Here is a 12003-nt window from a genome sequence, read left to right on the forward strand (position 1 = left end):
AGTGTTTCTGGCTTATCCTAAATGTGGGCATAAGAAATGAAGCCCATGAGAGTTGCTGGAGTCTTTGTCGAAGGAAACATCGTTGGATTCAGGCAATCCCAGAGCTCAAGGTCAGGGGTTGGAAGGCTTATCTGTCAAGCTGGGATCTGCTGAGAAAAAGAAAGCAAAACCCCATGGGGCGCCTGGGTGGCCCAGTCTGTTGAGCGTCCGATATCGGCTCTGGTCATGATCTCGCGGTTCGTGGGTTTGAGCCCTGAGTCGGGCTCCATGCTGGTGGTGCAGAGCCTGCTTGGGATTCTCTCTCTCCCTCTCTCTCTGCACCCCGCCCCCCTGCCACTCACTTGTGTGCTCTCTCTCTCTGTCTCTCTCTCTAAATAAATGAATGAACTTAAAAATTTTTTTTTAAAAAGAAAGCAAAACCCTTAGACTCTTATGAGCTCAAGTAAGTGCCCCCCTGGGAATGCAAATGGCCCTTTGGGAGATGGTCGATGCCAGCAAAGAAAGTCTATGTGGGAAAACTTGTCCACGTGTGCGTTAATTTTCTCAGGCAGCAGCAACAAAGTGCCACAAACCGAATGGCTTTAACAACTGAAATGTATCGTCTCAGGGGTCTGGAGGCGGAAGTACAAGACGGAGGTATGCGCAGGGGTGGTTGCTTCTGAGGGCGAGAGTGGGGATCTGTTCCAGGCGCGCCCTCGCCTCTGGTGGTTTTCTGGCAATCTTTGCCATTCTTTGGCTTCTGCCACGCCGCCAGCCTCACTGCCTTCATCTTTACATGGTGTTTTCCCTGTGTCTTTACCCATTTTTCTCTTTTTATAAGGACCCCAAGTCATACTGAAAAAGAGGCCCGCCTGAATGACTTCTCCTTCTCCTCCTAATTACATCTGCGACGACCCTCTTTTTAAACAGTCACATTCTAGGTACTCGGGGGGTGAGGACTTCAACGTCTGCATTTTGGGGGTATACACTTAAACCGTTAACAATGTGTTGCTGGTTCAATAAACAAGAGTCCTCAGGAGACACTGCATAAGAGGTCCCTTGGGCATACACTCCTATCTCTTAGAAGCACCTGCTATCGCTTTTTTTATGAGATATCACATAATATTACTTTCCCAAGATTGATCTGGAAGAGCTGTAAGCATATGCAAAATAAGCATAAAGAGTAGATAATACATGTAGAGTAGAACCAGGCTTCTCCAGCAATACAAATAGTCCCTGACAGACCAGCAGCATGTGAGTGACAGAGAGGGGTGTGACGCAAGGACGTAGGAACTGTTTCCGCAAAGGGCAAGATAGTAAATATTTTAGGTTATGCAGGTTATAATGATCTTTGTTACAATTACTCAACTCCATTGCTGCAGCACCAAAGCAGCCATAAACGATCTGTAAACGAATGAAAACTTCCAAAAAAGCTTTACTTGCAAAATCGGAGAGCCAAGCCAGATTTGGCCCATGAGCCTTTGGTCAAGACCATTGCTTCCCCAACTGAATCCTCTGCCTTTTTGCTTTTATCCCTTGTTGTCATTCCCCACGTCAGGCCATGCCCTCTCCCACTTTCTCCCCCAGCCTAACCCTCAGGGCTTTTCTTCTCCTCCATGCAACTTATCATGAAGGGTCTTCTGTCCTCACGGTGAACCCCCCCTTTCAGTGCAAACTTCCATTTCCTTTCATCCCTCCCCCACTATGCAGGCTCACCCCTATAAAAGCATCTATTCTCCATCCCAATTCTAACAGAAACCGACTCAGGCTCCCCACCGGACACCATGCCCGCAGAAGAAATAACACCAGCCTCCCGCAGGGCGATTTTGTACTGGGCTCGGGCCATGCAGTGTCTACATAGCCATATGCGCGCAGTATACGTGCAAAATCCTTTCAGATCATCCATCGTAATTTATGAACCTTGTTGGCGGCCTTTGTTCTGCTCTCACATGAGGCTCTGCCAAGTTTACAAATACTTGCTCTGAATGACAATAAATTAGGTCTCCCCTAATCTCTCACTCGGTAGATAAAATCTCATTGAGGCAACACTAGCGCTAATCCTTAAAGTTAACTGTTTTCTTGCTTGTTCTTCACACTCCAACCAAATGGATTTTGGCATCCTCCTATTCATGGTTCATGGCAGCTCAACGCTAGAATTCTTGCCTCCCTGTGTCTTGAAAGTTGGAGGTCAACTCACTTGGATGCCTGCCTCTCACACTGCTCTCTTCTGTGAAGTCAAGACCACTGATAAAACCCAGACCATTTACAGAGGGGCCTAACGGAGGTCATTTCTCTGGACACTTGGCCGTACCTTCTTCAACAGAAGATGAATTTACCAGATGCAACAGAAGCGGTTCTTTTTCTCATGGAAGACACGATTGCTCTTTGTTTTGACGAGCCCTGAAGAACTTTTATATAAGGGACGTGTTAACAGTATATCATCTCATATTTGCTATTTCTCTGACTTCTTCCCTCTTTATTCTCTTCTGTAACCTACCAATTGCTTAATATGGTCTCAGGTACACGGGGGACAATTTTTCAATGTGTCTGCCTGTCATCACTGCTTGTCACCAACCCATGTTTTCTTCTAAACCTAGGCAGCTACCCGATACTCACTCAACCGCTTCGTAAATGTTGAGAAACTGGTCAGTCTGGGCTAGAATTATCTTAATAATTTTATGTTGTTGCTTGAATTGATAAGTGCCTAAGCAATCATTGTTTTTAATGGAGGGAAATGACCATGCAGTTAACAGGCTGACAATAAGATGTGCGGTGAGGGAGAATCAACTTTGAATTCTATTTTTTACCCTATTCATTTTCAAATATGTGTAGAGAGAAAAAATAGGGGGATACAAAGGATAAATAGGAAAGAATAGGCAAGAAAGGATTCAGGGGAAAGACACAGGGGCCCAAGCAGGCCCCGTGCAGGCAAGCAATCTTTTTGTTCCATTTTCATTTTTCTTTCTCTTTTGTCACTCCTTTGTGTCTGTTTCCTCTTTCTCTCTTTCTCGTTCTTTTCATTCTCCCCTAATTTCAAATAAGTTAGGAAATGGAAGTGAATGGTTATGCTTTCTTTTCCAAAGATTATTCTAACCACTGGAATAACACCGACTTGTGATCTTTATCTTGAGTTTTGTACGATTCAATTACTAATAAAGAAGTATTTGAGATACTTATTTGAGAATAAGATCTAGTTCTTGGATCTAGTTCTGCTGATTCCATGTACCTTAAGAGCTATAATACTAGGGGTGCTGGGTCGCTCAGTTGGCTGAGCGTCTGACTCTTGATTTCGGCATAGCTCATGATCTCAGGGTCATGGGATGGAGCCCTGTGTCGTGGGATCCCAAGCCCTGCTCGGGATTTTCTCTCTCTCTTTCTCTTTCTCTCCCTCTCTTTTGCTCTGCCCCCTCCCCATTCATGCTCTCTGTCTCTCAAATTAAAAAAAAAGGTATAGTTCTAAATGGAAAATAAAAAGGTCTTCATTGTCAGAACAGAAGAAAGCAACGATGATTTAAATTATTTTGTTTCTTCCCTCTTTTTCCTCCCTCTCTCCCTTTCTCTGGTTACTCATACTCAGCTGTGTCACTCTGGTGACCAATGAGCAAGGTGCTCCCTTTGGGTACCTCCTGGGGGAAATAACTTGTGGAAGTCACCTGTAACTTTCCCTGCGACGGGGGTCAGGGCAGGGCCTTGTATACAGCATGCTGTTCTCCCCATGAAGAGTGTTGATGGACTGAGACACCAGATGGCTGACAGCCTGGCCCCAGCAAATGTGTAGGAAAGATGCCCCCAGCCATGCCCACCATCAGGTGCATGGACTTTGCACTTCAGAAGCTCTGGATTCAAACCCTGCCTCCAGCTGTTGAACCTAATGATCGAGAGAGCTTGGGCTTCTTGCTTCACATATCTGATTCCCAGTGTTAATGTGGCCTCGCTCTCGGGCTTCCTGTAAGCATCCATGAGATAATACCTATATGTAAGGCACCTAGCACAGCACAGGGTACATGAGAAAGAGTAAAGGGAATGGAGGGAGGGAAGAAGAGGACAAAGGGCAGCATCTAGGAGTCAATTTGGGGGCTGTATGGGGGAAATGATCCAAACCTGGAGCCACATATAAAGGCACCAGAGGGAAAGTTGGGATTCGGTGCTTGAGCGAGGGTTGTTTCCGAACTTGCTAACTACACAGCGCCATCTAGGGGCCGAGCACGCTCTGAGCAAATGGTGGTCCTGGCAAGGTCCTCTGACCCAACGGAATCCCCTGGTGCCTTTTAGCCCTTTCTCCCGCCCGCCCCCCACCCCGCCTGCCTCTCTCGGCCTCTCTCTTCTCTCCCACCCATGTCCTTTCCCACCCCTCCCTGTTTTCTTCCTCTATCTCCTCTTCCTGGTACACTGTTTTTCACAGTGGGGTCCTCAGGGCTTTGGACAAGATGATGAATCTGTGGGAAGACGGGTAATGACCATTCCCAAACTTCTGTCATCCCTCCTCCTGTGCTCCATGTCCTTCACCCCTCTGGATGGCACCGGAAGCTCCTGATCGTGTTGCCATGCTGTTCCGGAGGCTGTGACGAGAGGCCACGGTGGTGCCATGGACAACAGGGTTTTTGGCTTCTACCACTGCAGGCATAAGGCTGACGCTTCACATCTGCGTCCCTTGGGCCTGCTTTCTCCAGGGCGAATCCCACTAGGATTTTTTTCTTGTTCTCTAAAAAGAGCAAGGACTCTGCCCAAAGAGCTTGCAGGCTGAAGGCAACAGAGTTTTCACAAACGATGAAAAAAAGAAAAAAAAAAAAAACATTCAAAAACTGAAAGACTATTTGCACATTATAAGACGTGCCAATTTCTATTCCTCATTCTAGAAGGCATGATTTAAAAACAATGCTGAATTATTTTTTTTTTCAAAATACATTTATAAAGAGATTTTGGATTCAGTTCAGCATTCTCTCCACACCTCCTTAAATCTCTCTCATTCTTCTTAAGAGCTAAGATTTGCTTTCAAATCCCAACAAGTTGTGCTGGAAATAGCATCAAGTTTGTTCAATGTAAAGTGTTTTTGAAAGCTCAATGGGAACATTGTAACATGGTAATGAATTTCCTGAAATGTCATTAGAATTCATCACTGCCACAAACATACCTGTTCTTGTGTTTCCCGGCTAATTACGAATGCCGACTTGAGCCTGGAGTGGGGAAGAACATTGAATATAAACTAATTGTGGAGTTTATTTTCCCACAACCAAATGTTATTAAGTGCACACTTCTGCTCGGATTGTGGCCATCAGTAAACTAAAATTTGTTTGGATTTTGCAAATTGTCTAGTTCACGTAAGGAAGTTCGATGTAGCAAATCCTTTAAAATTCCAACAGTTCTGATTAAGGCAAAAATTCATGAGGAAATGATCACCTGTGTAGACTGAGGACTAAATAGAAATATAATACATATATTTCCTTCTTATTTTTCTCTTGCTGGTGATCATCTATTACACGTGCAATAAAACTACTCACCCATGTGATTTCTCTATCCAAAGCACCCTCTCCTTCCAATGTCTGACTAGAAAATACCTAATCATTTTTCATATCTCAGCCAAATACCACTACTAGGTAAAACCATCTCTTTTTTTTTTTTCCAACGTTTATTTATTTTTGGGACAGAGAGAGACAGAGCATGAACGGGGGAGGAGCAGAGAGAGAGGGAGACACAGAATCGGAAACAGGCTCCAGGCTCTGAGCCATCAGCCCAGAGCCCGACGCGGGGCTCGAACTCACAGACCGCGAGATCGTGACCTGGCTGAAGTCAGACGCTTAACCGACTGTGCCACCCAGGGGCCCCTAAAACCATCTCTTAATTCTGTGAAGCAGCCTTATGGAGCTCCTTCTCAGCATGCCCAGATAACTTAGGTATATTTAATTTCATTAAGGCAATGACATTATTATATGATAGTTTTTGGTATTAATGCCAATCTTCTCCCCGGTGGCAACTTCCTTCGTCCTCAATGCAGTAATAGCTACCATGCTGCACCAGTCTTCTGAGACCTTGGCATATATTATTAATTCATTTAAAACCCTTAGGGTAGTTTCTTGAAAGGGGATCCATGGAACCCTAGCAAGGTTGCTACAGGTTTCATACTGTATCTTGCCCACCTGTGTGTAAGTAAGGAAATAGGCAGACAGAATTTGACCCCAGCTGCAGGTGCTACAGTGGCCCATGAACCTACTGGGTTCTGCCTCTCCTGGTATAGTCCAGAAGCCCCTGGAAAACACTGTGTCAGACAATCACCCGTGGATGAGAAAACCTATGTGGAAGTTCTGGTTTCCAGAGGAAAAGTTCCAGCACTCTTTGGAGTAGACAGATGATAGATAGATAGATAGATGATAGATAGATAGATAGATAGATAGATAGATAGATTTGGGCACATTGGAGTGGAGAAGAGGAAAGTATGACTTTACCCTCACTACTCTTCCCCTAGGGTGGCACAGCTTAGGAGCAGGAGAGACCCTCTCAGCCTGTGATCGATCCTGTGGGGAAAAGGAGTGTACATGGGCACCCAGCTTCCCCAGCTGTGCATACACTGCCAAAGGGGGTCATTTCTCTATCACCCCACCCAGGTACTGAATTGTGAGCTATGTGAGTAGGAAGCAGGAAGAGGCAGAGAGAGCAGCAGATGGGACTCTCTGGGGACATTAAAGGGACACAGATCCTGCTAGCTACAAATGGACTACATCAACAGGCCCACCACCACCTGCTGAGAATGTCCCACCTGCAATCCCCCCCACTCTGGCCCAGTGGCCCCCAGCACTCAGCATGCCTCACCCACACATTCGCTCAGCCTGTAACAGGCTCTCTGTGTATGCTCCCCACACAGACAGATATATAGGGAGCACATACAGAAAGCTGGCCCAAATCTGCAGGCCAGGGAGAGACCACAAATTTGAGCCTCAGTGCCATCTTTGGGAAGACAAAAGATAGACCGTTAGCCCTCAGCCTCGTGTGTTGCAGAATTCAGAGAAGGCATAGAAGCCTAATAATTCTGAAACAAAGGGGAGCAAGAAGCCTGGAGGAGATGTATCCATAGAAGGTATGAGACAGCCTCAGGATCCCTAGCAGGGCTGAAGAAAGATATACCTCTCCCAAAGGCAGTTAGTATAGCCTGAAGGAGGCTATGCTACTTCAACTGTGGAAACAGCAACACAACACTCCAAGGAACATGAAAAGTCAGGGTAAAATGACATCGAAGGATCACAATGATCTTCCATTAACTGAACCTAAAGACATGGATATCAAGATTTCTCTGATAATTCAAAATAGCTGCTTTAAGGAAACTCAATGAGCTACAAGGAAATACAGTAAGATAGTTCATCGACATAGGAAAACAATCCACAGACCAAATGAGAAGTTTAACAGTGAGACAGAAATCATAAAAAAGAACCTCACAAAAATCCTGGAGCCAAAGAATACAATGAAAGAAACAACCAAACAAACAAAATCAAGTGTCACCAGCAAGAACGGATCAAGCAGAAGAAAGAATATGTGAGATAGAAGACCAAAACCTTGGAACTATCCAGTCAGAGAACAAAGAAAACATAATGAAAAAGAGCAAAGAAAGCCTATGTGACCTATGGAACACCATCAAGAAGACCAATTTGCAAATTATTGCCATTGAAGAAAGAGAAGAGCATGAGAAGGGGGCAGAAAGCTTATTTAAAGAAATGGTGGCTGGAAGTTTCCCAAATCTGAAGAGATTTGGATGTTCAAGTTCATGAAACTCATGGGTCACCGAACAAACTCAACTTAAAGAGATTCTCTCCAAGACACATTATTTAAAACCTCAAAATTCAAAGACAGACTCTTAAAAGGCAGCAAGAGAGAGAGAGAGAAAAAGCTTATAATTTACAAGGGAACTCCCATAAGGCTATCCATGGATTTCTCAGCAGAATCCTGGCAGCCCAGGAGAGAGTGGGATGATAGATTCAGAGTGCTGAAAGAAAAAATCTGGCAATCAAGAATACTTGACTCAGTAAAGCTGTCCTTCAGAAATGAAGGGAGAGAAGGCTTTCCAGACAAACAAAAGCTGAGGAAATCAACACTAGATCTGCCTTTCAAGAAATGCTGAAAGGATTTTTTCAAATTCAAATGAAACCACACTAATTAGTAACATGTACACATTTGAAAATATTCAACACATTAGTAAAGTTAAACATATAGTCAAATTCAGAAAGTTCTAAAACTGCAATATAGAGGAGTGTTAAGTATTTAACTCTAGTGTAAAACTTAAAGGAAAAGAGTATTAAAAATAAGTACAGCTACAATCATTGTTAAGGAATACACAATATAGAGAGGTAAGTTGTGATATCACAAACATAAGAGGGGGGCACGTAAAAGAGTAGGGTTTTTTTATATGTGGTCGCAGTTAAGTTCATATCAACATAAAATAGGCTGTTATATCTATAAGATGTTTTATGTAAGCCTCATGGTAACCACAAAGCAAAACGCTGCTGAAGATTTGCAAAAAATAAAGAGAAGGGAATCAAAGCCATACCACTACAGAAAATCATCAGTTCACACAGGAAGGCAGCAAGAAAGGAAGAAAGGAACAAGAGAACTACAAAACATCCAGAAAACATTTGATAAGAAAGCATTAGTAAGGTCTTAATATCAATAACTACTCTAACTGTAGATTAACTGAATTCTCCAGTCTAAATGCACAGAGTGGCTGGATGATTAAAAAAAAACAAAAAAACAAGATGCAACTATATGTTGTCTACACCAGACTCACTGCAGCTTTAAAGACACACATAGACTAAAAGTGAGGGATGGAATAAGATATTCTACGCAAGTGGAAGCCAAAAGAGAGCAGGGGTAGCTATACTTACATCAGACGAAATAGACTTTAAGACAAAAAAGTAACAGAGATTAAACAAAAGGTCATCATATAATGATCAAGGGGTCATTTCACCAAGAACATATAACAATTAGAATATATATGCACTTAGTATCAGAGCACCTGATCTGAAGAGACAGTAATAGCAGGGAAGGAAAATTTTTCCCTCCATTCATAATAGTTCTTAGCTTTTCTCCACTCATCTTAGGCTGGGCTCTGTATAAAAGACAGGTTAACAAGAGAAAATCAGACAAATTTATTAATATGTGTATCACACATGTAACATATGAGGGTAACCAGAGATAGTAACTCAAAGAAGTAGCTTAGAATTCAAGTATAGACTATCCTCAAAAGAACAATAAATGTGTAGAGAAATGATAGGACAAGGAAAGAGGTTTTTGGATTTCCAAGGGTGGCAAACTGTGGGAAGGTAAATATCTAGGTATTTAATGGTAGATAAAGGCTAGTTAGTCAAGTTTGTTATGTAGATCCCTCTGGTGCTTTCTTTAGGCCGATAAGTTGTCCTTGGTGATTAGCTCTTGTCCTTCCTGGTAAAGAGGGGAGAAGGGACACCTTTGAAAACTTATGTCCTGCTTTTAGGCAAATAGAGGAAGGACAGAGAGGTTCTTTTTGTATCTATGTCTCAATTACCTTCGGCTCAAAATAATCCTTATGCCAAAGTGGCATATTTTAGGGTAACATGTTCTGGTTTCTTTCACTGCCAATAGCATAACTGCTTCTTTGAGCACTGACTGTCACATACCATTATGATCACCCAGAGAGATAGAAAAGGCTCTAAGATCATCCCACTTTTGCAGACAAAAGAGCTAATCTCCTGAGCACGTGTAGGCAATGCCTGAGCAAGTCAGAACTACTTGGGAGGTTGTGAACGGAGTTTGTCTTCCCAAAAAGCAGGAAGCAACAGGACCAGAGAAACACCGATCGTCAATGTTAATGTTGCACCTGAGCTAGTGGACCTGACTGTGTGAATGATGTGAGCAGGGTTGTAGCACCTCATGCAGTTCAGGTTTCAGGTGTCTCTCCAAAGATAGAAAACACACAAAGCTTTTGGTTACCTTACAGAACACTGGACCACGTCCTGGGACACACCGTGTAAGTGTCGGTTGCTTTCATGTAGCTCCTGCGTCATATGCACGGACATATTTCACCTAAGTAAGCCTACTGTGTCTGCAGCACCACATTTGATGATTTGAAGGAGACCCTGCAGGCCGCCCTCCTGTCTGAAGAACGTGCTTCCCAATCAACACGTTGCCAACCCAAGCTTCCTTGCCTGAGCCTCGCTCCTCAGTCTGTGCCTTTCTCAGTCCTTGGGTCTGAGCCTGTGTGTCTCCACTTCCTCTGTCCTGTCTCATTTTCATCTCCCTGCTTCTGCTCTTTTGTTTGAGTAAGCAAATAAGCCCAGAAAGTAATGTTTAAGAGGCAAAAATTCTAAAAACAACCAAACAAAACTCCAGCTGCTGCAGTTTAAAGCTCATTAATGCTTCAGGGGAAGATTGCTGAGTGTAAAATGTATGTTGGGAACATTATTGGAGGGGAATTTGGTGATATCTATCAACATTTAAAATTTGTACACCCTGGGGCGCCTGGGTGGCTCAGTCAGTTGAGCGGCCGACTCCAGCTCAGGTCGTGATCTCACGGTTTGTGAGTTCGAGCCCCGCGTCGGGCTCTGTGCTGACAGCTCAGAGGCTGGATCCTGCTTCGGATTCTGTGTCTCCCTCTCCCTCTGCCCCTCCCCCGCTCATGTTCTGTCTCTCTCTGTCTCAGAAATAAATAAATATTAAAAAAAAAATTTTTTAATTTTTACACCCTTTGATGTCACAATTCCACTTGGGAGATTTATTCTGTAGATAAACGTGCACAAATGCGTATGGCTGTGTACAAAGACACGTCATCGTACCAACTTTACAAAAAATGTTGAAAGCAGCACTGGTGGAATGGCAAGTCAGCAACAACCTAAATGCCCATCAACAGGGCCTGTTAAAATAAATTAAAACACATTCATATATTAGATTACCACATAACCATGAAAATGAGGAGGTAAATCTGTATCTACTGATTTAGAAAGATAACTAAGATATATTGAGGATATTTTTTTAAATCAAGTTACAGAAGAATACCGTATATTCCTTTTGAGGTAAAAAAATTAAGGGTGTGTGTGTGCACGCGCGCGTGTGTGTGTGTGTGCACGCTCATGTGCATACACCAACATTTATTCAGTGAACTCAAGAATTGTTCGTAGTTGTTGTCTCCGGGAGTCAGACTGTAGGGTTGGGATGATGGGGGTGAAGACTTATTTTTCAGCTTATACTCACCTGTGCTATTAGAAAATCTCCTCCCTTATGAGCATAATTTACATGTATAATTAAAAATACATGTACATACAAAATGTATAATTCATTCAGCAAAGTTGTGTAAATCCTCCTCCACACCCCAACCCACTGGTGTCCATCAGCATGCTTAGTTACTCATAGTCAATCCACTCTTGGCAGTTTGAGCAGGAGGGATTTATTACGAGACCCCGGATGACTCTCAGAATTGTTGAGAGGGCTGCAGCATTGGGTTCCACATAGACTTCCAAGAAGGACACCTGGTGACACCGAATTGTGATGGAGACCCACAGCCACCACTGTCCCAGGCCAGTGTGAAGCCCTATGCCTAGTCTCATGGAACTCATTCCAACCCGACTCTTGTTCCAAGCCGGACAACTCTGACTTCTGGGACCTACGTCACATGTCTGTCCTCTAGCAGCAAAGAAGCTAAGAAATATGAGAAATCAACAAAAGGTCTTCCTTGGGGAGACCGAATTCACAATATGGGAAATACCAGAATCTGGAGAGGTGCTATTTAAAAGATAGGGATATGGGGCGCCTGGGTGGCTCAGTCGGTTGAGCGTCCGGCTTCGGCTCGGGTCATGATCTCACGGTCTGTGAGTTCAAGCTCCGCATCGGGCTCTGTGCTGACAGCTCAGAGCCTGGAGCCTGTTTCAGATTCTGTGTCTTCCTCTCTCTTTGCTCCTCCCCTGTTCATGCTCGGTCTCTGTCTCTCAGAAATAAATAAATAAACATTAAAAAAAAATAAAATAAAATAAAAGATAGGGACAGTTGTTAGGGTGCCTGGGTGGCTCAGTCAGT

The sequence above is a fragment of the Herpailurus yagouaroundi genome, unplaced genomic scaffold, assembly GCF_014898765.1.
Source record: "Herpailurus yagouaroundi ecotype Mexico unplaced genomic scaffold, PumYag 77, whole genome shotgun sequence".
Classification (NCBI taxonomy): domain Eukaryota; kingdom Metazoa; phylum Chordata; class Mammalia; order Carnivora; family Felidae; genus Herpailurus; species Herpailurus yagouaroundi.